The 24,058-nt window shown below is 44.2% G+C and overlaps 7 non-coding genes across 7 annotated transcripts; 3 read left to right on the top strand and 4 right to left on the bottom strand.

The window, feature by feature from the left end:
* Positions 1-482: 482 nt before the first annotated feature.
* Positions 483-555, top strand: trnam-cau (transfer RNA methionine (anticodon CAU)). Its single transcript has one exon. It is a non-coding gene; the product is annotated as a tRNA-Met (tRNA).
* A 5,778-nt stretch (positions 556-6,333) lies between these two features.
* trnai-aau (transfer RNA isoleucine (anticodon AAU)) lies at positions 6,334-6,407 on the bottom strand. Its single transcript has one exon. It is a non-coding gene; the product is annotated as a tRNA-Ile (tRNA).
* Positions 6,408-7,249: 842 nt separating this feature from the next.
* Positions 7,250-7,331, bottom strand: trnas-aga (transfer RNA serine (anticodon AGA)). Its single transcript has one exon. It is a non-coding gene; the product is annotated as a tRNA-Ser (tRNA).
* Positions 7,332-8,125: 794 nt separating this feature from the next.
* LOC138229461 (U4 spliceosomal RNA) lies at positions 8,126-8,267 on the bottom strand. The gene has a single exon (XR_011185872.1). It is a non-coding gene; the product is annotated as a U4 spliceosomal RNA (small nuclear RNA).
* Positions 8,268-8,382: 115 nt separating this feature from the next.
* LOC138229551 (U5 spliceosomal RNA) lies at positions 8,383-8,499 on the bottom strand. The gene has a single exon (XR_011185961.1). It is a non-coding gene; the product is annotated as a U5 spliceosomal RNA (small nuclear RNA).
* A 2,209-nt stretch (positions 8,500-10,708) lies between these two features.
* Positions 10,709-10,780, top strand: trnag-ucc (transfer RNA glycine (anticodon UCC)). Its single transcript has one exon. It is a non-coding gene; the product is annotated as a tRNA-Gly (tRNA).
* A 1,174-nt stretch (positions 10,781-11,954) lies between these two features.
* On the top strand, positions 11,955-12,028 carry trnat-agu (transfer RNA threonine (anticodon AGU)). The gene has a single exon. It is a non-coding gene; the product is annotated as a tRNA-Thr (tRNA).
* The last annotated feature ends 12,030 nt before the right edge of the window (positions 12,029-24,058 follow it).

Here is a 24,058-nt window from a genome sequence, read left to right as displayed (position 1 = left end):
GTTAGCTTGCATGGTACAGCGCTCGCTTTGCATGCGTGAGGTAGCGGGATCATTTCCCACGTCCTCCAGGTGTGTGCTTAGAGCTTGATGTGCCGAAAGGTGTCCTTTAGCCTGTGGTCACACCTTGCATGGAGAGCGTCATGCAGCTGTCAATCATTTCGCAGCCACGCCCCCTCTTCATCTTCTCTCTGCCTTAAGCGTCTCCGCCACTCTCTCTTGACATTTCATGTCAGCATGTCAGAAGTCCGAGTGACGTTTTTAATGGCTGAGTGAGGGCACGATGCTGAAGCAGAGAGGCCACTTCAGCCAGAGAGACTTGTGCTAGGTGAGATCTGAAAAACGGACTCGCAACAGAAACAGACCAAAAAAGTATCGGTGAGATCAAAAGGCAAATGCAACATCCAGCAGAGGGCGTCTAAAGATTAGGGAACGGGCGACTGAAATCCATATGAGGCAAACTTTCCGGCTGTGCACCGCAGCTGGCCTCGTTGGCGTAGTTGGTAGCGTGTCAGTCTCATCATCTGAAGGTCCTGAGTTTGATCCTCACACGGGGCAGGGCTGCTTCCTCTCTTGCTCTTTTCAAACACTTGCGGCAACTGTTCGCTCATAACCACGTCTGGAATGCGTGACCTTTACACGGGGGAGAAGCAACGCCGCATCCCTTTTCTAAAGAACATTCACATTCAGAAATAAGTCAAGAAATTTGACATTACTTTTGCTGTCAGCCTGCCTATGTTGCCAAAGAAAGATTCACTCGGCGTCAACATGACAGAACAGCGATCACTTGAAAACACTGTTCCACACTCCGTAAGCAAGAACTTCAGTGTTTGCAGTCACCCGATATGCCGATAGTCAAAGGAGCACAAAACACGAAGCGTCAAAAGACAAGATGAGTTGATGGAAAGAGCGTTGAATTGATGAGCACAAAAGTTCAGCTCATACAATAGGCAACGAAGGTCCCGGCGTCATCATTGCACTTGAAAGGACTGCCTTGCAGACTAAGGGCAGTGGGAGGTTGCTGTTTTGAGATGGAGGCATTGGGATGGTGGGCCGAGATCTATTCTTCTTAAGGAATTCTTCATCGTGAAAGATCGGTCCACAGGTCATCCAAAGAACTTACAAATTTTTGGGACTCTTCCGGAAGGGAGTGAAGTGCTCAAACACATGACATGCCCCCTTGATCTCACATGCACAATTCTGCTGCAACATGCACAGCTACCGTCCACACCAGGCAGTGGGGCTTCAGCAGAATTTGCTACGCCACCTGCAATTACATATCCAGCTGCACACATATACATGGCCCCTCTGTCCTTTTCAGGATCTCAAAAAAAAGCATAGCGTGGTTTTCCTGCAACCTGATTGACTGCATCTCCCTCAGAATGTGCCCCGTTGCATTCATTGCTGAAGCAGGACGGAGGCTAACGGGCATGCCAGAACAGTTAGGCTCAGCGAAAATAGGCTCTCCAAAATATTGTGGTTGTAGTGGAAGAAATATGGTTTAAATTGTACCTTGGTATTTCAAACTCTCTCTAGAATGTTATCCATTTCTATTTTATTTTGACAGGAACTGGCTAATGACACTAGATGAAAAGAGAAGAAAGAAAACACAACGTTTCGGCCGTGGAGCCTTCTTCAGGTGTGAGGGCTCCACGGCTGAAATGTTGTGTTTTCTTTCTTCTCTTTTAAGCATGGAATAGACCTATTACTTGTTCCTTTGCAGCCTATGCATGCTGACACAGCTCCCCACCTGAACTGCTAATGATGCCTGGTAGTTTGTGGTACTTGGGTATTGTCTTATGTTTGCTCAAACTGCATATGTGTGATTGCATATTTTTGGGTATTTTCATATGTCAATATTTAATTCACTGACATTCCTGTATGCTTGGAAGAAAGGTAGATTGGATTTGGCACAGGATGCCTGCCCATATTTGTTGATCATTGTTGGGCTGGAAAAACAATGATAAAAAGTGTATGAAAAAAGCTCTCTCCAATATTTCCCTTCTCTTCGCCATGGTTACACTGCCCATTCTTTCCATCTTTTGTCCTTCTACAAAGATTCCAGGGCTCTTTTTCCACCATAATATCAGAATTTTTTTTTTCTCTTTTAAAGGCTGTAGGTGGGGTGTGATGGACTGTACCACTATCATAGAATATTTTTTCAGGACACATCGCAGTTCCATAGTAGAATTTATCAATAGTAGAATTCCATAGGACATTATTTACCAACATATTACCCAGTGTGAGACTCTGCCAGTAAACCTCAGAGCATTGAGTTCTCCACTGATAAAGATGGCTGTCTGAAGTCATGAAATCCACTGCTGGGATGCCTGAGAGACAGTAATTGAATCTTGGCTGGAATTAGGCTTTCTATTAGTGTTGATCTTTGGGAATTATGTGGTAAAAAGGGAAAACTCCTTTACTTTAGTCACTTTGAATGTTCAAATGTACAGAACCTGCAAAACTAAGCAATGAAAAAAATCCATCACCACTCTCATGATAGCATAACTCATAGTCTCTGCTGTTATGTAACTGTTAGGAATCCCTGGTGGGAAGATACACGGATCATGTGCAGACGCAGGCACGGGTGATAGATGAGGCAGGCGAAAAAACCAAAACGAGAGGCAAGGTCGTAGTCAAAAGGCGAAAGGCAAGTCGTAATCCAGGAAGTTCTCCGGTAGCAGACAGTCCGAGGCGAGAGGCGAGGTGCAAAGTTGAAAAGGCAGAAGGGGAATCCAAAATCCAGAATAAACGAGGTACGGGGAAAAACGCCAGGTAGAGCTCTCAAGGAGTAGACTCAATACCGAGCAGTGGGAAGCAGGTGAAGATGGTTTAAATAGCAGTGCGCACCGCACAGTGAGTGTGCGGAGGTGGTTTAACTCGTGCGGCGGCGTTTGTTAATAATCACCCGCTGCTGGGGCTGATTAGCTTGCTTACGCTTTGGTTTTGACTGCCTGGTGGTCGTGACAGTAACAATACACACTTTCAATTTTCTTATCGCCTGTCTCCAGAGAGAATGTTGTTAGTGCTGATGACCTTGAATTAGACCTTGTTGACTCTGTAAAACAATCTTCCTCTGCTTAGATTTTCACTCAGATTGATTTTGTTCTCAGATTATTCCTGGCAGGACTGAGTTTCTTGGAAATGAAAAGTGAAAGAAAAAGTACAGAAGATCAGCCCTTGAATATACAACATTGTGCAGTGAGATTTTTAAATGTATTAGCTGCTATCCTGTGCTAGAGCCTGTCATGGTAAGCAGTGGATGACAGGATCTAGCACAGATACTAATGAAACACTGTTAATGAAAGATAAAACACTTGAGTCTTATTTTAGTTTTCCATTTCCCTTTCATTTGTGATGTACTGTACAACAGGCCACAGAACATGCACAAAAACAGATATGCACACATTCACACCAGGCAATGACAGTCTGCCCAGTCAGAATCTGAGCTGAGGTATCAGAATTCTGAATTCCCTGAATTCTGTCATGGATCATCCACAATAAGGGCAATGTTTGAACACGAGGATCCCCAGGAGAGAGCCTAGTAACATAAATCTTGGAGCAAAAGCAGATGATTATCTTCATAGTTTGTGTGGTTGAGCCAAAGTTGAGCATGAGGATATGTGAGTCACCATTCTTAGAAATGGATCCAACTTCAGACAGGCGTCAAAAGTAAGAGTATACAGTGCTGGGGCAATGACACTTCAATGATCAGAAGGATAACAAGAGTTTTAATGCATTGAAATTGATTTTCTGGTGATGCACACTGTCATGGAACTATTAATTTTTTAAGGATCACTTACTGACGTCAGACAGCTGCCAATTCTCCAGACTGGAAGGATGAACAGTTTATCCCCCTAGGTACCATATTTCCATATTTCGAAGCATTGGAATAATACATGTCATACAGCAACATAAAAACAGGAAGACAAGTATCACAGCCCCTATAATCGGTGTTAGTAACTTAAAAGAAAAACATTCCCCCTGGCCCAAACAGTGATTCTAACCAGGAGAGAAAAGCCGGTGTATCTTTTATGCCTCTCTCTTTATTCACCTTGTCTTTTAGTTCTTTCAAATGCTGAATAGCGAGGGTAAGATTTCCGTAATCATAGTCATTAGCTGGAATATATGTACAACAGGAGTCTCCTACTAAAGCATAGACTCCTCCAGATGCTGCATTTTGAAGGTCCAGCACAAACCTGTTCTGAAGTACCATTAATCTAACTCCCCTTAATTCTTGTTTGATAGCGTCTAAGCCTTCTAACGTGATATTAATAAAAGAGTACATTTCATAAAAAGTCGCATGGGTGAGGCTGTAGAATGAGGCATTAAAGCACATATATAACAAGATGCATTAAATTTCTTTAACTTTACAGTATGATTTATAAATTTATACCACAAATTACTCATATCCCCCTCATTATCAGTTTCATTCAGCCAGTTTGTATACAAAGAGGCTTCGTGTTTAGATTCTTCCTCTTTTGGGGTGGTGACAGGCTTCTACATAAAAAGGAAAAAGGCTGTGCACATCAGTCCCAAGCAGGTTATCCCCATCTGTCCTTGTGGAGACATCACTCCTGCGCTTTGCTCAGTTCGTTTGTGACCTTTTTACAGTGGGAAGCATGAATCCAGGGCACCATTTCTGTGACCTTCACAGCAGTGGCAGTGGTCAGCAGCACCTGGTACAGCCCCCTCCACCTGAGTGAACACCATTTCTTTTTCCTGAAGTCTTTCACCAGAATCCAGTCTCCTTATTCACTCATTAGTTCTTACAGCACAGGTAAATCCCTGTGGGCTGGAGCCCAGCATAATCTTAGGCTTTTTTGGTCAACATTGGTCAACAGATTGGTCAACAACTGGGTAATAACTCTTAGAAAAATCTACACATTGTTCCCCTGCCTCAGCTGTGACGTTTTGCAGAACAATTCTAGCTGAAGTTGTAAAATTTCTCTTTGTTCCGTTCCTGCAAAACATCTTATTATGAACAAACAAACCACAAAAATCATTTGCATCTAGGGGAATCACTCCCAAGGGTAACCCCCCTTAAAACTATATTGTTCTACCCATCAGGTTCTGCCACTAGATAAGAGAACCTTTCCCATGAAACCATTTTTTGACCTTCATGATCCCTTCAGGGCGTACAATTAGCACAGAAGCAGCAGCTTTAGTCCACATGTTTTTCAAACAGGATATTAACGATATGATCATAACGAATAATACCAGACCCACAAATATGTATTGAACCAGAGACCCTCTCCATGTTCCTAGCACAGACTGTAGCCATGCACCAATGCCCCAATCATCTGGATTGCAGGATTTACGAAGAAAATTATTTTCGCAGTAATTAATTTATTATATTTACTATATTTATTATACACGTGTAAATTAATTACTGCGAAAATAATTTACTTCGTACACTGTGCAGAGAGCCGTATACTCCTAGTTGCGGCACACATGATACGTACAGTAAAAAGCCTCAGGCACTGTGTTAGATGTGTTTTCGACGTTATATATGCGTTTATTAATGTCGTCGATTTTACGGTTGCAATTCGACGTTGATTATACGTCGAGGCGACGTATATACGTATAGCCGTATTTTCGCCGTGAATATACGTATATTCGACGAATCAATGCGCACTGGGTAAACTCTTGAGCAAACTCTGAACCAGCTCTAAGGAAACGAATCCGATTAGACGTTACTTTGACTCATCTTTTTACGCTCAGTGCTGGATTGCTCAAACTCCAGCTAGGGTTAGGGTTAGCATTCCCACGCTACTTAGACACTTTGTTAACGCTCAGTGCTGGATTTTGGGAACTTCAGGACGAGTGGGAATTTTCTCCTATCTGTCAATTCTGTATTGTTTTGGAGACTCTTGGCTGCCTATGTTGTACACTGCAGCGTGAAGGAAACATTTTCCAAAACTGTGTCAGCTCAAAAGTTGTAAGAAAACCTCTCCAGCTGCTTTAACTCTCTTCATTTTTGTCATTTAATGTGACACTCGATGTATAACTGGAGCCTCACATATGCAAATGGTGAGGCTCCAGTTCAACACCCAGTTCGACACCACTTTACAGTATATGACAAAAGCATGGCAGACTGTTGCGAACCGGCAGATAACTTCCGCTTATTTTTACCATATTAAACATTGGAAATCCTCCCACTTGCATTTGTGACACTTGATTTTGGCTCCACCTAAGACACTCTTAAATCTTCAAACACTTTTCTCTTCTCCCGCAACACTCTTGTCTGTCGGCACTATGTGGCAGCGTTGCATGACAACCTCTCTCACCACGGAAAGGAACCTAAAAGCTTTGGTAAGAGAGGAGAAAAGAACCTGGCCCGTACGGGGCTCGAACCCGCGACCTTGGCGTTATTAGCACCACGCTCTAACCAACTGAGCTAACCGGCCTCATGACAGCAGTCCTCTCTGTGCTGCAAAAAATCGAACTCAGGGAATTTCTTTTGCCCTCCTTTGAATAAAAAGCCGTGTAATTCCGTGTACGGGCTTTCTCGTGCAGTTTCATGGTTCTTGTAACCCAAATCCTACACTGGCCTGAAGTGCCCCCCCATTTCACAGCATTTTTCAGCTGATTTAAAATGTACCTAAAGGAGAAGCATTATTGAAGACCATCAATTACCAAGAGCTTTTGTCAAAGGTTTTGGTGGTCATTTTTAATGACCACAGAGCACTATGACCTCGGTTTTACATCTCATCCAAAAGACAGCGCCCTTTTTCCAACACAGCTTCTCCGTCACTATACTGGGGCATTGGGACCCGCACAGACCTCAGAGTGAGCGCCCCCCCGCTGGCACCATTAACACCGCTTCCAGCTGGAAGCTTTGTTTTTCCCTGTAGCTCACCCTCATCCGGGTACTGACCTGGCTCACACCTGCTTAGCTTCAGTGGGTTTTCAGTTGCGAGTTGCAAGGGGATGCAAGTGATGGAGCCGCTCGCTGCAAAAGCCACTGTATTGGCCGGGAGTCGAACCCGAGCCTCCTGCGTGGCAGGTGAGAATTCTACCACTGAACCACCAATGCTCGGTGCCTGGGCCATCAAAAAAGACGCTTTTATGGTGCTCTGTGCAAAACGCGTCGACATCTGCTTCCAGCTGCAAAATGCCATTCGCGGACGCTGAATAATTTATTTCCAAGGCAGCGGGTACAAGCGATTGGGCGTTTTAAAACCACCAGGAACAGCAAAGAGGCGCGCTTCTTTGCTTGCACCGGAACACACCAACTGGAGGCGGACAACGTAGTCGGCAGGATTCGAACCTGCGAGGGGAGACCCCAATGGATTTCTAGTCCATCGCCTTAACCACTCGGCCACGACTACGGCAAGCCCCCCCCCCCCGCTGCGTTCTTGCTACAATCTTACCTGGATCGCGAGGCGCCGGCGGAAGCCTATTTCAAAGTCGTTCTCCGTTTCCAAAAAACATTTCCAAAATACAAGCCTTGCAGACAGACACACCTCAGAGGACTTAAGGGTGGCTTCATGTCGGAATGATAAAGTCTCCCCGTCCGGACATGAAAATGCCACTTTGTTACACACAAAAAAAGAATCAACAACAGAGAAATGCCCACAACAGCTATACACAGAAAACATGCAGGACACTGCTCATGATGTTTCCCGAGCCGAAACACAGTGCGTTTTTCCAAGCCATTTGACAAAGCCCGCCCACTGAAAACTGCAGCAGATCGTGTAAAGACGTTCAACTTTGTAACTACTGCACGCACAGGAAGCAGAATAAATTCCTCTTTTCAAACTGTCAAAGGTTTGCTTTGCGAACGCTGCAGGACATCGCACAATCTCTTTTGAACGGGGACAAACGATTTCTTATGGGGCGCAGTAAGTACAGACGTTTAAAAAGCTCCACTCATGCCTACGATGCAGCATGAAGAAGCGCAACCTAACGTTTGACAGACAAAAGCCGGGCGCCGCTACGAGCAATATGAAATCAAACTGACAGCACACGGCGTTTCGCGCTGACTCAAAAGTGATCTCGACAGACGCTGTTCTCTGCATAACGCTGAAAGAGCTAAAGAGCGTTTCTGTTGAGACGTAACAAGCTCGTTTCTTTCTACCATGATGTTACCATGACAAAATCTGTCTTTAAACACCTTGCTCAGTCTCTGACGAGACTGTCAAAAATTGCTTTCGCCGATTGCATTGCAAACCAGCGGAAGCGGGGTATTGGGAAAAGTTTTCAACTAGCAATAATCGCGCCTCGGCTAAACCTCACAGGCTACGATACTGCCACTGCGCAAAGCTGACGGTTGCCAGGCAACCGCGGGGATCCTATGGAAATCGTTATCAATCGTCTCATGGCATGTCGTTGCTGAAATGCTTCATATTTGTGTTTTCTCTCTTTGACCAGCCCAGCTGCGCTCCACCCGAAGGCAGGGAAGCACAAAAATTGCATGGAACTCATTCATGCTCCTCTCCACGGAAATCTTTAGTAAAAGGCAAAAGATTTGTACGAGATGAAGAAAAACCAGAGTGCGTGGCTGCACAGCTGCAGGAGCCCAGGCCTCCTTCAAGGCCTCTGCCCTGCCGGTCGTGGTTGGCAATGCACCTGGCCTTACAAACGAGCCAGTGGGGCCCGTTCAGCTCCGGGCTCATCGCCTGCGGCTCTCGGCTTGCGGGCGTGCCCAATCCGTGCAATAACTCGGAAAACACCCGGCCACAGTGTACAGGAAACGACGCACTCTGGGAAGCCGCTATGCAAAGCGAGGTCCCAAGATCCCCTGCGGCCGGATACTTTCCGCCCCCCAAAGAAAAGAGCACCAATCAGACGGCCGGAGACCGAGGACTCGCAGAGCAGACGGCCACAATCGCCATAATAAGAGCCTAACCCTAACCCTATCCCTCGGAAATCTGTGGCGTTTAGCGTGACATAGTCTTGCAGGCATCGTGCTGTCTCACTGCAATACTATACCGCTGGAGGAAACAGTCCATCTGGCCATGAAACTAATTTGAACGTCTAGCTACAGCAACTAACTATATCATGATTTATTCAGGATGTGCGGAATCAGAACGTCCCGGAGACAGCTTCCGAAATCGTGAGCATTCTCTGGTGGTAGGGGCTTTCAAGATGGCGCTCAGGTGGGAGGTAAAGTTTAGTGGTTGAGGAGTTTTTTTTGAGTTTTTCATGACCTGAATGTTAATTTTTGCTTTTTTTGACTACTGAAAAATAAGGACTTAACAGTAGTTGTTTAAACTTCAGTTATAACTGAAAGAAAAAAAAATGATTTTTTTTAGGTTTAAGAATTTCGATATGAGTAACACTGGGAAAAGAAAAGAGAGTGCTGGGTCTTCGAAGGAGAAATCTAAGATACCTCAATCGTATATGTATAGCACTACAAGAAAATTGATGGCAACTAAAGGGAAAAGTGAACCAGCTGGAGGGGACGTGGAAAGAGTGCTGGAGATGCGCTCGTACGCGAGCGCTCGCAGCCCAAGTGAGACTCAGCTGCCAGAGGAAGAGCCGGAGTCCCTGCCCAGCACACCTGTGAAAACCCCGGCAGCCAAGAGAGGAAGGGGCGACCTGACGCTGGAGGAGCTCCAGACCAACATCTTCAACATGATGGCACAGAGCATGGGTGAGCTGAAGGAAATGACTTGATCTAATACAGTCGCAATCGAAAGTCTTAAAAAGTCCATGGACTGTGTGTTTAAAGAGGTTGAAGACTTAAAGAGTGAAGTAAAAGTTCTTAAACAAGTAAATACCAAACAAGAAAAGCATATTAAAGAACTTGAATTGAAAGTGAACGATGTAGATAGATACCGTCGATGATGGAATTTAAAATTATTTGGAGTTAAAGAGGAACGTGATAAGGACCTTGTTGCAACAGTGAAGGGTATCTGTAAAAGGACCCTGCCGGACCAGGAGGACGTAATATCGGCCATTGACTTTGTTCACAAGCTCGGGAGAGCGAACATGTCTGGGCAAGTGCTCCCCAGATCGATTATAATACAGTTCACCAAGAGGACGGCGAGGGACATGCTGTGGCGAGCGGCGAGGGGGAATGAGTATTTGAATGGGAACAAACTGAGGTTTGCAGAGGACCTGTCTGCTGCGGACAGGAGTACCAGGAACCAGCTGTGGCCCCAGGTTGAAGCTGCCAGAAGAGAGGGGAGGAGAGCCTACTTTGTGGGAGCGAGGGCCTTTGTGGACGGGAAGGAGATTTGCTCCCAGTGACTGCTCAGTTAATGATTATGTTTGGTTTTATTTGTTATACCAGTATATACTAGTGTTTCTTTAGTGTTAGTTTGGAATGGTGTAGTTAAGTGTTAAGGACTGTTATAGTTCTGGTTCTTTGAAAAACTCAATAGTTTAGACAGTCTTAGAGTTAGTTATTTGCTTTTGTGTATGTCTTTTTCATGAATGCCAGAGGTACTCGAAATGTTGTTAAAAGAAAAACTGTGTGCTGAGTTTTATTTTTTACAGGAAACGCATGCATGTTGAAACTAAAGTTTATAAATAATTGAGAAATATTAAAGCAAGATATGATACGTGTAAAATATACAATTTGATCACATAATTACTTAATTACCTCTGGTAGTTAAATGCTTTTTTCTGCTGCATTTTTTTTCTCTTGTACATGACTCTGATCCTCTTGTTGTATTTGTATTTGTAAATTCTATGTTTAATAAAAAAAATTAAAAAAAAAGCATTCTCTGGTGGTGTCCTGCAGACTTCCTGTGGGCATGCGTTGGTGGTATAGTGGTGAGCATAGCTGCCTTCCAAGCAGTTGACCCGGGTTCGATTCCTGGCCAACGCAGTGGTGAAAGTTTTCAAATGCCATCATGAGCCTTGGATTGTGACTAGCAAAGCGAAGCCTTTTGAAAGAGCTAAAGCACTGAAAAACGGAATTGAGGGAGAATCTTACAGGGGATTCTGAGTGGTGTCTGCATACACGCAGTCCGATATGGGTGCTGAAAGCTTGAGCTACTCTCAATGTCATGCTGGCTTTCCCCGGAGTAAATCTGTTACATTGAAAGAATGCTTCTCGCAGGTTCAAAAAGGGACCCTTGTTAATTGGAGAAATCAATGATTTCAAATGAATTCTGTATGCGTTAAAAGACAGCTATACACAGAAAACATGCAGGACACTGCTCATGAGTGTGGAGTTCAGCCGAAACACAGTGCGTTTTTTCAAGCCATCTGACAAAGCCCGCCCACTGAAAACTGCAGCAGATCGTGTAAAGACGTTCAACTTTGTAACTACTGCACGCACAGGAAGCAGAATAAATTCCTCTTTTCAAACTGTCAAAGGTTTGCTTTCCGAACGCCGCAGGACATCGCACAATCTCTTTTGAACAGGGACAAACGATTTCTTATGGGGCGCAGTAAGTACTGTTACTGTCACTGCTCGATACCGACGTTGGCCTACTATACCATGTTCAGCCACCGCTAGAAAATGTACGGCTCTAGCACTGGAGCAAGCAACAGGAGTGCCGACGTCAAACAGGCACATGTGTCGGACATGGAGAGCGACGAGAATGAGATTTGAACCCATGACTGCAGAGCACAATGAATTAGCAGTCCATCACCTTAACCACTCAGCCACCTTGTCGACGAAACTGGGCTGTCCGGACATGGGTTGGCGCGCTCCAGATGATCTTTTTCTTTTTTTTCCCTCGTACTCGAGGGTCATTTTCCTGTTCCACATGTGATTTCAACATTTTCCTTCGGAGATGTCAAGCCAGCAAGCCACTGCTGTGGTTCAGTGGCCAGTGTGGAGTTCAGTGGCCCTGTTGTACACAGAAAGCACATTGAGCTCCTTGGACATGAAAAGTTCCAGATAAGAGCCATTTGTCATCCTTTCTCTTGGTGTCGATGTTGCTATTGTATGTAAAGGTGGCAACTTGCTCAGCAAGCAGGCGGAGCACACACCGAATGCAGATGTGTCTGAGTGGTGTGTCCAAGTGGCTGCAAAAGGACAGCACTCCTGGGGCGCCGTGGCTTAGTTGGTTAAAGCGCCTGCCTAGTAAACGGAAGATCCTGGGTTCGAATCCCAGCGGTGCCTTCTTTGTTGTGTCTTCTCAAACAGAACTGGTCCTTACAGACAACCGCCTACGGCTAGACTTAATTAAATGCAAGTATTCATTTCCTGTCTTTAACGCGACTTGTTTTTCTTAAAATGGATGCAACTTGCAAAACATGAAATACAAGCCTTGCTAATCAGCGCTAGCGGCTGGCAAAAAAAAAATAAGTCAGCAATGTTTTTTTCTTTAACCTTAACCCTGTTAATGGAGAAGAGTTAAACGACCGAGTCTATGCAGCTTAAATGATGCGCAAGTCGGGTTCTTAGCTGAAAGGGTGGTAAATCACACTCACCCCAGTCCTTAATCTTTTAAAGAGGATACAAAATTGAACCTAGTCACCACATCACATACATCCTGTTCAATGATAAAAAGGTAACATCTATCCTCGCTCCAGAGTAAATCTCACGTTGAGGGCATCTTTTTTTTCACTTTACCGTGAGTCGGGCTCGGCTGCACAGAGGAGAGAGCAGACCAATGAGGTCACAGGGACAGGGGAGTCACACGCTGGCGGTTTGAATACGCGGAAGATCACTGAGGGATCCACAGTATGTGGACCCTCCGTTTGCCATCAGTCCGCACTCCGGACTCTGAATCCTGCCATCCGAGTTAAGATCTCAGCGGAACCTGAGGCGCAGTTCCTTCTTAAAACGTAATCTGGTGAGCATTTCTAGAATCGCACTTGTATAGATGCAGCCTTTAATGTGTTGCTAGGTTAAAATTGATGACTTCTTGTATTTCAGTAGGCAACTGCCCTCTTGATTTTGGATTTAATCTCTTTATTACAGGGGCGCTTTTATGAAGACAGAGTCATGTTCAGGTACTTTGTTTGATGGAGGAAGCTTATTTCGGACTCTGTGATCTGCTCACCTGGAAAGGTCTGCTGTACTACTACAAGAGAGAAGTAGAGTCTGGAAGAAGGGACAATTTTATGATGCTTTGGAAGATAATGTTTTTTTTTCTTATACTGAAAATGAAAAGTAGTTGTTTCTATATGGACTCAGTCTTTGGAATTTGTATATTTATATATTTCAGTGAACCCTCAGCCATTCCTTCTGTATTGTAATTCAATTTCTCTTTTAAAATTCCTTCCCCACTTCTAGGACCTGCAGTTGCTGAACTCCACAATGGCTTCTATTGGAAAGTCTGTGACTGAGACCAAGTAAGTGTTCACTTTTTTATGAAACCATTATTTATTTTGGAGCAATGAGCAATTCTTATATAAATGCAATAAAATCATTATGCTCAAACTATGAGAGAGAATTTTAAGGATAATTTAAGAAATCAGTCTTAGCTTGTTTCTATACACAGATGGTATTATTTATTTTCAAAGGAAACCCGCGAGGATTCCCCTGGTGTGCAAGATGTGCCTGAATACTTTTGATCAGCTTCCTGCTCACTTCAAGAGAGCGTGTATGAAGCATGCCACGGCAGAAGAGATCGGGATGGCCTCTCAACAGACGAGGGAGGACATGATGAATCACCTGAAGAACGGGGTCATTGTGGATTACCACAGAATAGAGATCAAAGGACACTTTGTGGGCTTGAAATACAAAGAAAATCTTGTTCTATGGTACAAGATAAATACAAAACTTAAGCTTTTATTTTAATTAGATTTATTTATAAAGCATAAGCAATCATTTATTACATTAATATATGTGAAAAAACATTTTAGTATCATACGTTTAGTATATTTAGTTCCTAATGCTGAAAGAAATGATCATAGAACATGACATCTAACCTTACCTGCGGTGTTTTTAATCCCTATTGCTCAATGCACGGTGAAAGCATTGCATACATATGTCTGACAATGAGGAATGGGCCCCTGAGACAGTCATTTGCCTGTTTCACAAATGATCGTATTTTACTAGAGATTCTGTTTGGGATTCAGATGTGCATTCTGACAGCAATCCCTTTCAATAAATGATACGTTCTGGATGAGGTCAAAGGTGTTGGAACACTGTATTTAGGATGTGTTTGCAGTGATTGTGTGTCTTCTGCTTCAACGCAGTGATATATAGACGTGCTCCTGTAATTTATTGGTACAAGCCCAGGGCAGTGAGCAGTCTGAGGATTTATTTCCAGACGGCATAGAGCAGTGAAGCAGTGAAGTAGTGCAACACACTGGATCATTATATTGTTAGAATCTATTCTACTTAAATTATTACATTATACACAATTTGAGTTCATTTTAAAAAGTAAAAGGTAATGAAAGGAATGCATTTTCGTAAGAAAGATAATACCGATATGCATGTGATAATCTTCCTTATATCATGTAGTGCGTCATTTGGACACTTTGTGGGATTGAAATACAAAGAAAACCATGTTATATGGTACAAGATAAATACAAAACTTAAGCTTTTATTTTAATTAGATTTGTTTATAAAGCATAAGCAATCATTTATTACATCGCTTCTTGAATTAAATCTTTTGACAAGAGGTAAGACTTCTATTTTACATTTAAACCCATGTTTAGCTGTGTTTTTTAGATTTAACTGAACCAATTTCTGTGTGTGATAATGTCCTTGAATTCTGACAACATCACACTAAATTACATGATATAAAACAGCTAATGTTTCTAGAGATAAAGTTTCTGGGATGCTTCTAATTACTTTTTATTACCAGGGACAGTTTAATTCACCTTGTACAGTACTGAAAGACCAAGATGCTTTTTTCTAAAGTTATTTAACATTTTATAGAACTTTGTCTACTATGGCAACATGATGAGCTTGGTGAAACTTGGAAAAATACTGCTTGGACACTTATCTTAAGATAAAGATAGGATAAAGGTTTATCTTTTGCACCTACCTGACCCCCAGGGAAGGCCAATGCTTTCTAAGTTGATGGTTCCCTACAGTAGACTGTACCTTATCTTCAAAGGTAATGTATATTGACCCAAATCAGTTTTGGACTCCAATCTACTGACAAAATGGAGCCTATCCTTTTTTCAGGATTTTAGCATCATACGTTTGGTATATTTAGTCCCTAATGATGAAAGAAATGATCATAGAACATTTGGACACTTTGTGGGCTTGAAATACAAAGAAAATCATGTTCTATGGTACAAGATAAATACAAAACTTAAGCTTTTATTTTAATTAGATTTATTTATAAAGCATAAGCAATCATTTATTACATTAATATATGTGTGTAGCGGCGAGGCTTATTAATAAGGCAGAATTAAGTGTTCTGAGCCTTTCCAAATGAGGCCCCATTTCTCTGTTCATCTCTGTGGTGCAGCCACAGAGAGACTATTCATGCAGGGTGATTTAAGGTCCTAGGACAGCTCCCAAAGGGGGATGCACTTAGCTAAGCCTTTCTATCATGATCAATGGTCATCCATTGGCGCCTATCTGTCTAGGGAGTGCCAGTTGGACATCTGGACTGCATTACTAAGTGTCAGGACTAAGTGACTCATATCTCACCTTGATCAATCAATCAGGGACTTGTAGGGCCGAGTAACCCACATGGGACTCTGATGCCCATGGAACTTTCAGCCAATCAATGAGCTGAAGTTCCTCCAGGTAAAAACAGGCAACACAGAGAGCCTGTGATATTCAGTAAGATTCAGAAGGGAGGATTCAGAGGATTCTGTGGACAATTCTAAAGGGAATTCAAAGGAGAATTCCAGGGCAGGACGGCCCAGGAGCAGAAGGCTCCCAAGGGCAGGACATTCTCGCAGCGCGCCTCCTGACCATCCTGAGACTCAGCCCGGACAACCACGGAACGGCCAGTGTGTCCAAGTGCCAGAACTTTCCTTTGTTCTAAGAGTCTAGAGCGGAGGTTGCCAGAGAATAACCAGAGGATCCACCCGAGGTTAGCACCAGCAGCAGGCCTTGTGAACAGGTCGGAACTGTGGACAGCTGAATCACTATTCAGAACTAGCTCTTCATCAGAAACGAACCGGTCCTCTTCCTGACTTGCTCGGACCCACAGTCATCTTTTCTCCTGTGCACAAACTTTGCTAGTTAAAGCCAACACTAACTAGCCGGTCAGTGAGCATCAGCAGCGCAGCGTCGCAAGCCGCACAGCACAGCCTGGCACGGAGCCAGAGAGCGCGGATTGGACAGCAACAGCCTGCAACTGTTTCTTTGTACCCGCAGGAAGATCTGAATCCCCAAAGATTGGATGAGTATTCAACTTCAATGCATTACAGCTCGAGAATTCAATTGTTATCCCAACCAGTTGATATCAATTTAATTCCTAAGAGTTATGTACTTGTTTGAGTATCTAATGTAGAAGTTATAACCAAGTTCATTAACGAAACGGTCTTAATGAATGATATACTGAACGTATGTCCTCTTGATATGTGTAACACTTCGTAACTGACTGAATATATATCTTTTGTATTCTGATAACCCTCTTGATAAGATCTGTTAGGTTTACATGCATATTTTATGTATTAATAAATGTATCCTCGTGTATTAGTACCTGTGTGTGCGCGTTGTTTGAGTTATGTCGCATGGTTTGATTCTAAAGCCATCAAAAGAATCAACTTTGTGATTTACTGCTACAATTAATAATTGTCTCAGTAAATGCCCAAACCCTACAGAACTGGTGCCTTCAGAGAGCCACTACATTTAATTTTGCTATGGCAACATTACATATTTGGCGTCCCTGAGCCGGTTTTCTTACATTATTTGGCGTCCCTGGGTGGGCGTGGCAAGACTGAAATGAGTCAACCAAGCGGAATAATTCAATATAAAACGCCGCGGGTTTCATACACAACAATACGGTGTGCTGAAAGCCGAAAGAAAAAAAAGTTCCCCTTGCTCTTTAAGCAGTGCTTGATTGTTTTGTGATCTTTTGCGATCTACCGGGTTGATTGCATACTTGATCTTGTGGTTTTCTGTGGTAAAACTGTGATTTCGTACTTAAACGTAATACTCTTTAAGTTTAACGATGGTTGCTAAAAGGTCTGAATTCGAGTCGCTATTAAGCACTCTCTCTAGCAGCGACAGGTCTGACCACGATCTCTTCCATATCTCCGTCAGCGGAGAAGCTAGAAGGATAAATCTCCATTCTCTGAGAGAGCTAGCGAAGGACATAGAGAGATTTGACCCCGCAGTGTCAAAGAATAATATCGAGAGTTATATTCAGGACCTCAGGTATACCCTGCAGTATCTGCCAAACGCCACAGAACAGGAGAAAGTGTTTCTGGTCAGGAAAACTACCAGCAGAGCTGTACATGAGTGGATGGCTAGGCAGATGAAAGAAGTCTGTAATGATTTTGAGCAGCTTTGTCAAGCACTTATCGAAGAATACAGTGCGTTTATTGACCCGACTGCTGCGATAGCCGCCGCTCTTAACATTAAGCACAAGAGAGCAGAGTCCCCTCGCGAATATTACGAGAGACTTAGACGAACTTATTTTGCAGGGCGAAATGATGAGGGTTGCGAAGAGAACACACATTTCAAGGGTTTATTCATTGCGAATCTCCACCCGTCAGTCAGAAAGATGATCTTAATGCATACAGATGCACAGACCATGAAAATGACTGATATTAAGAGATTCGTGCAGAAAGCCTGGGAGTATGATGTCCAAAGTCGCTCTGAGCAAAAAGCTGTTAAAGTGACTGTGTTTGCCGTCAGAGCCAGCAGGGTTAATTCCCCCCTGCTCGAAGGAGCACGGGCTCCTGAGCTGGCTAAGCCCCGTTCCAAAGCATGCACACAGGACCACACCCAGCGTCCTAAGTGCCATGAGAACACCGGGGGAGGGAAAGGGCTAGATAAAGCTGAACAAAAGGATTCAGTAGCCACCCGCCTGGCCAGGCTTGAACAAGCTTTATTAGGACAGGGACAACCGCTCCCCAAGGCTGCCGGAAGCGTGAATGAGCTGATACTCTCCACTGGAGGAGGCGGAGACCCGCCCCCTCTCCCTCCCTCAGTCTATCTGATTGAGCAGAAGGGTTCCTGCCTGGATGAATTCAGCCACTCCCAAGTGAGTGCTGACTCCACCCCTGAAGTCACAGAGCAGGCAGTAAAACACAGAGGAAAAGCAAGAAGCTTTTACCTCAAGGCTGCCATGGGAGATGTCTTACACTGTGAGACACTGATTGACACTGAGGTTGAAAGGTGTTTGATGTCACACGGCAAGCTCAAACGGGTTGAAAAAGAAAAGGGCATGCGACTCAGAGAGGAACCTTTGGTGGATCACCAGAAAGGCAAAGTGTGGAAACAGGTCAAGGCTCCTAAGCCTTCTGTACAGAAGGAAAGGGGGGCCAAGAGGCAGACTGTGCTCACACAGTGCCCACCAAACACAGAAGCCTATGTGGAGATTCCTTCTGTTCCCTCTGGACAAGAAATAAAAATATTTCCTTGTTCCCCGGATATACAGGGAAGTCGTGTCCCGGCCAAGGTCCCAACAGCCTCCATGCCACAGGAGCGGTGCTCCAAGCAGCCGCCTGATCCACCAGGTAAAGCACACACCTTTTACATCCCTAAAGAGGAGCAGATCTCCCCACCTGGCGATGAAAAGGAGCTTTCCCTGTGCACACTGGCACCCAAGAGGGGTCAGGAACACCACCCTGCAGTGGTGGAAGGGATCCAGATGGCAGGAGAGCAGGTTGGTGATGTAGCCCTCACCCTTAGCCCTGAGAGGTCCTCTATTAGTAAGGATCTGCTTGAGCAGCTGTCACAGGGCCACCGCCAGGTGCCCCTGGTGCAACATTCACAGGTTAGACAGGAGGTCCAGCTGGACGCTGAGACTACTGCGCTGTGGACACACCTGATCCCAGATGCCGATTCCCTCTGCTGTGACCCAGGGAACCTGCAGTCAGGTAACATTATTTCTCACAACTACCAGGTAGTGAGTGAGACTGACCTGATTGTTCCTGCCTCAACGGCAGGGTTGCCAACACACCCAGTCCCCCAGAAGGGACAGGGAATGAAAGCCGAGCCGGTTTTCTTACAGCCACCAGCTCAGTCTGTCAGTCTGAGTCTGACCAACAGTGGTTCAGCCAGACTGGAGCTGGATGGTCAAGTCACCCGCCTGCCAGTGCAGGACATCGCAAAGAGGGGTGTCAGAATCCCCGCCTGCACTGACATGGGCCTGGTGAGTGATAGTAAGTTCAAAGACAGTGAACTAGCTATCCCAGTGCTGGGGCAGCTCCCTGAACCCCTAGCAAGGGAAGGGGGGAGCGAGCAGGTGTCCTACACCCACGCCCAGCGAACGATTGTAAACATGCCGATAGAGGGATTCCTCAATCAGGAAGTGTGCAGGGTGGACCTGAACAGTGAGAATGGGGTAACAATCCCAGATCACTCAGGTGCTCCAGATGACCACTCAGCCGAGGGTCAGGCATGCTCTACCGCTGCACCACCCCCTGCAGGGTTCCTAGAGCACAGGCATGAACAAATCGAAAAAGCAGATGCCCTGGAAAAGGAGGAGCAGCATCAGCAGCTGCGTCAGATCTCCCCATATTTCCAGGATGTTGGTGCCCAAGATGCCACAGGGCATACTGAGAAAGACACCATGTACACGCTGCGCCAGCTTAGAAAGGCGACAGTCACTCAGAAGGAGATGACTGGGATCAGCCACCCGAAAAGACTTTTGGGAGGACTGATTGCTGCCGCCACTGTTGCACGTTTGCTTTTTTCTGGTAGGTTTGTGTGCTACTGGCACTCTCACCCTGACTGCCCCAAGAAGGCAGGGGTCAGAGATGCCGGAGGGTAGTGACAGACTGTATCGACAGCAGCAAAAGTTGGAAAGCTTAGGGAAAACCCTACAGGCAATTTCCTATGCAACAGGGTTAAACCTTATTCCCCAACCAGTGGACATGATTGTTGGTGTTATACAGTGGGTTTATGCTTGTGTGCAACAGGCCAGAATGTTGACACAAGACCTATTAAGGGAGCTTAGTGCCACTGTAGCTAGTCTAACCACGGCACGATTCCCAACCCACTTGATTCCACTCTTCTCAGTAGAGGAGTATGTGACATTAACCCCATCGCTCATAGCTCACCCAGAAGGCAATCCAAGATTGAATTTGGTTCCAAATCTTGAGATGGGTATGGCTACCAAAGCTATCCATTGGCTGTGTCTAAACGATTCACCAATGAAGGGTGTAAAGCTACTAACGAGCAGAGGGAGGTTAATGAACCCCATGAAGAGCAGGTAGGAAGTAAATGGCTGGTCAGCACACCACATTTAACTGACACTATGACTTGTGACAGGCATGATACAGCTACCACAATGCAGCTACCTAATCAAACAGTTTTCCTGCAAGTTCCCGAGGAGGCCATAGTACAGCATGGTAACTTAACACTGTACGGTCTGGAACCAGACAACATAAGACCAAACTTGAGGTCATGGATGCCTTCAGGTGCCACACTATTGAATTGGATAGAAATCCAAGAAACAGTAAGCCCTGAAGAGGTACAGGTAGTTAGTTTGCTTTAATGGAACAAACCTCCAAACCACCCAAGCAGATACCCAACACAGGTGTTGTGGTTTATCGCGGGGCTGGGAACAGGAACTGTTGTTATTGTAACACTGCTGCTGGGAAGCTGGATCATGACTGACAGTGTACTCTGAATGCTGTACTCTTGCATCAAAATGTAATCTGGGTAGCATGAATGAGTCAAAGGTAGCATGTCAAAAGAAAGGAAGTGATTTCTCCCCAAATATGTACTACAGAGGTATCAGATATTGACAGTGAACTTCCTGATGTGTAATTCCTAGACTTAGATAATGTCTCCTACCGTGTTTATACATACTCCAGATGTTATTCATCCTGTTTGTATCCAATGCTGGTTCCGGTATGAATTCTCGAGGAGTAATGTGGACATTTAAGATTAATGTTCTAATGGCAAGGGACATCACTTAACTCTGTTTTGTTTTGAAGGCAACAACGCCTCAGGACCTCATGACCTTCAAAAAGGGGGGATATGTAGCGGCGAGGCTTATTAATAAGGCAGAATTAAGTGTTCTGAGCCTTCCCAAATGAGGCCCCATTTCTCTGTTCATCTCTGTGGTGCAGCCACAGAGAAACTGTTCTGCAGGGTGATTTAAGGTCCTAGGACAGCTCCCAAAGGGGGATGCACTTAGCTAAGCCTGGCTATCATGATCAATGGTCATCCATTGGCGCCTATCTGTCTAGGGAGTGCCAGTTGGACATCTGGACTGCATTACTAAGTGTCAGGACTAAGTGACTCATATCTCACCTTGATCAATCAATCAGGGACTGGTAGGGCCGAGTAACCCACGTGGGACTCTGATGCCCATGGAACTTTCAGCCAATCAATGAGCTGAAGTTCCTCCAGGTAAAAACAGGCAACACAGAGAGCCTGTGAGATTCAGTAAGATTCAGAAGGGAGGATTCAGAGGATTCTGTGGACAATTCTAAAGGGAATTCAAAGGAGAATTCCAGGGCAGGACGGCCCAGGAGCAGAAGGCTCCCAAGGGCAGGACATTCTCGCAGCGCGCCTCCTGACCATCCTGAGACTCAGCCCGGACAACCACGGAACGGCCAGTGTGTACGAGTGCCAGAACTTTCCTTTGTTCTAAGAGTCTAGAGCGGAGTTTGCCAGAGAATAACCAGAGGATCCACCCGAGGTTAGCACCAGCAGCAGGCCTCGTGAACAGGTCGGAACTGTGGACAGCTGAATCACTATTCAGAACTAGCTCTTCATCAGAAATGAACCGGTCCTCTTCCTGACTTGCTGGGACCCACAGTCATCTTTTCTCCTGTGCACAAACTTTGCTAGTTAAAGCCAACAATGAGCATCAGCAGTGCAGCGTCGCAAGCCGCACAGCACAGCCTGGCACGGAGCCAGAGAGCGCGGATTGGACAGCAACAGCCTGCAACTGTTTCTTTGTGCCCGCAGGAAGATCTGAATCCCCAAAGATTGGATGAGTATTCAACTTCAATGCATTACAGCTCGAGAATTCAATTGTTATCCCAACCAGTTGATATCAATTTAATTCCTAAGAGTTATGTACTTGTTTGAGTATCTAATGTAGAAGTTATAACCAAGTTCATTAACGAAACGGTCTTAATGAATGATATACTGAACGTATGTCCTCTTGATATGTGTAACACTTCGTAACTGACTGAATATATATCTTTTGTATTCTGATAACCCTCTTGATAAGATCTGTTAGGTTTACATGCATATTTTATGTATTAATAAATGTATCCTCGTGTATTAGTACCTGTGTGTGCGCGTTGTTTGAGTTATGTCACATGGTTGGATTCTAAAGCTATCAAAAGAAACAACTTTGTGATTTACTGCTACAATTAATAATTGTCTCAGTAAATGCCCAAACCCTACAGAACTGGTGCCTTCAGAGACCCCCTACATTTAATTTTGCTATGGCAACATTACATATTTGGCGTCCCTGAGCCGGTTTTCTTACATGTGAAAATAACATTTTAGCATCATATTATTACATACAGGTCTCTAGCTTCAACACAGTGATATATATATATACTCAGTGATTTATTGGTACATGCCCAGGTCAATAATCAGAATGAGGATTTATTTCCAGACGGGCTACAGGTAGTGTTGTGAAATACTTCAACACACTGGATCGCAGATTTAGACCCCCTGCACTCTTACTCCTTAAAAACCAAAGAAATGAAGATATGTAGCAATTACATTGCAACAGGGCTGACAGTGACTTAATGCTTATACTAGTGGACTTCTGGTACCTTTAGGGTACGGTGTTCCCTGAAGGGCTCTCAAACCCCGCATTTCAGATGCCTAGCTGTTTCGCTGATGTGTTGCACCTCAGAATCACTTTTAAACCTTACCTCTGGTATCTTTAATCCCTATTGCTCAACGCATGGTGAAAGTATTGCATAAATGTGTCTGAAAATGAGCAATGGGCACCTGAGAGACTCATTTGCCTGTTTCACAAATGATCATATTTGACTAGAGATTCTGTTTGGGATTCAGTTGTGCATTCTGACAGCAATCGCTTTCAAAAAACGATACATTCTGGATGAGGTCAAGGTGCAGGAACACTGTATTTAGGATGTGTTTGCACTTATTCTGTGTCTCTAGCTTCAACACAGCGATATATGTATATGCTCACTGATTTTTTGGTACATGCCCAGGGCAATAATCATTATGAGGATTTATTTCCATATGTGCTAGAGGTAGTGTTGTGAAATTCTTCAACACACTGGATCGCAGGTTTAAACCCCCTGCACTCTTACTCCTTAAATACCAACAAATGCAGATATGTAGCAATCATATTGTAGCGGACACTCATTTGCCTGTTTCACAAATGATCATATTTTACTAGAGATTCTGTTTGGGATACGGATGTGCATTCTGACAACAATCTCTTTCAAAAAATGATTTTACCTTATCGCAGCTTTGCCCTTCTTGCCTCTTTGGAAAATATCTCCATCTTGTGGTCGTTGTTGGTAATGTCTAGACAATATCTCCATCTTGTGGTCGTTGTTGGTAATGTCTAGACAACATCTCCATCTTGTGGTCGTTGTTGGTAATGTCTTCTTATGCCCTTTTTTATTTTAATTCTCTATTAGTTGATTCTAGTATCTCTACAATGGAGCTGAAAATTTTCCAGAAAGTGGTTGCAAGCCCGATATCATGCGAAGAAACTTCAGGATTCGGGGATCAGTCAATGGATTTTCTTCAAAGTTGGATTTTTGCACTCTGTGGACCAAGAGATGTTGTTCTATAATGTTTTTTTTTTTTCAAATTTAAAAATATCATTTTTTCATGGAGCTTTGAATGGGATGGATTCACCCTCCTTTAGCCAGGACAGAGCTCCAGGAGCCTGGGTAGGATTCTAGCTTTCTCCCCTTGCAGGCACCTGGCACAGAAGACAATATTTTTTTCCTTAAAATCTTTTTTTTTGTGTGTTCCTTGTTGTTCCAAACTTAATTTTAATCACTTTTAATTAGAGATTTTATTAAAAATAGTGCAATAAATGACTAATTTCACAAAAATTAATGTAATATAAAACGGATGTTTTCAACTTTATTGTAGTGTTTTAGAAACTAATATGTCTTCAAAAATGGTTGTTTTTCACTCCTA

Source organism: Lepisosteus oculatus, unplaced genomic scaffold (assembly GCF_040954835.1).
Source record: "Lepisosteus oculatus isolate fLepOcu1 unplaced genomic scaffold, fLepOcu1.hap2 HAP2_SCAFFOLD_45, whole genome shotgun sequence".
NCBI classification, from domain to species: domain Eukaryota; kingdom Metazoa; phylum Chordata; class Actinopteri; order Semionotiformes; family Lepisosteidae; genus Lepisosteus; species Lepisosteus oculatus.
Note: the sequence above shows the minus strand (reverse complement) of the source record. Positions and strands in the feature narration are given on the sequence as shown.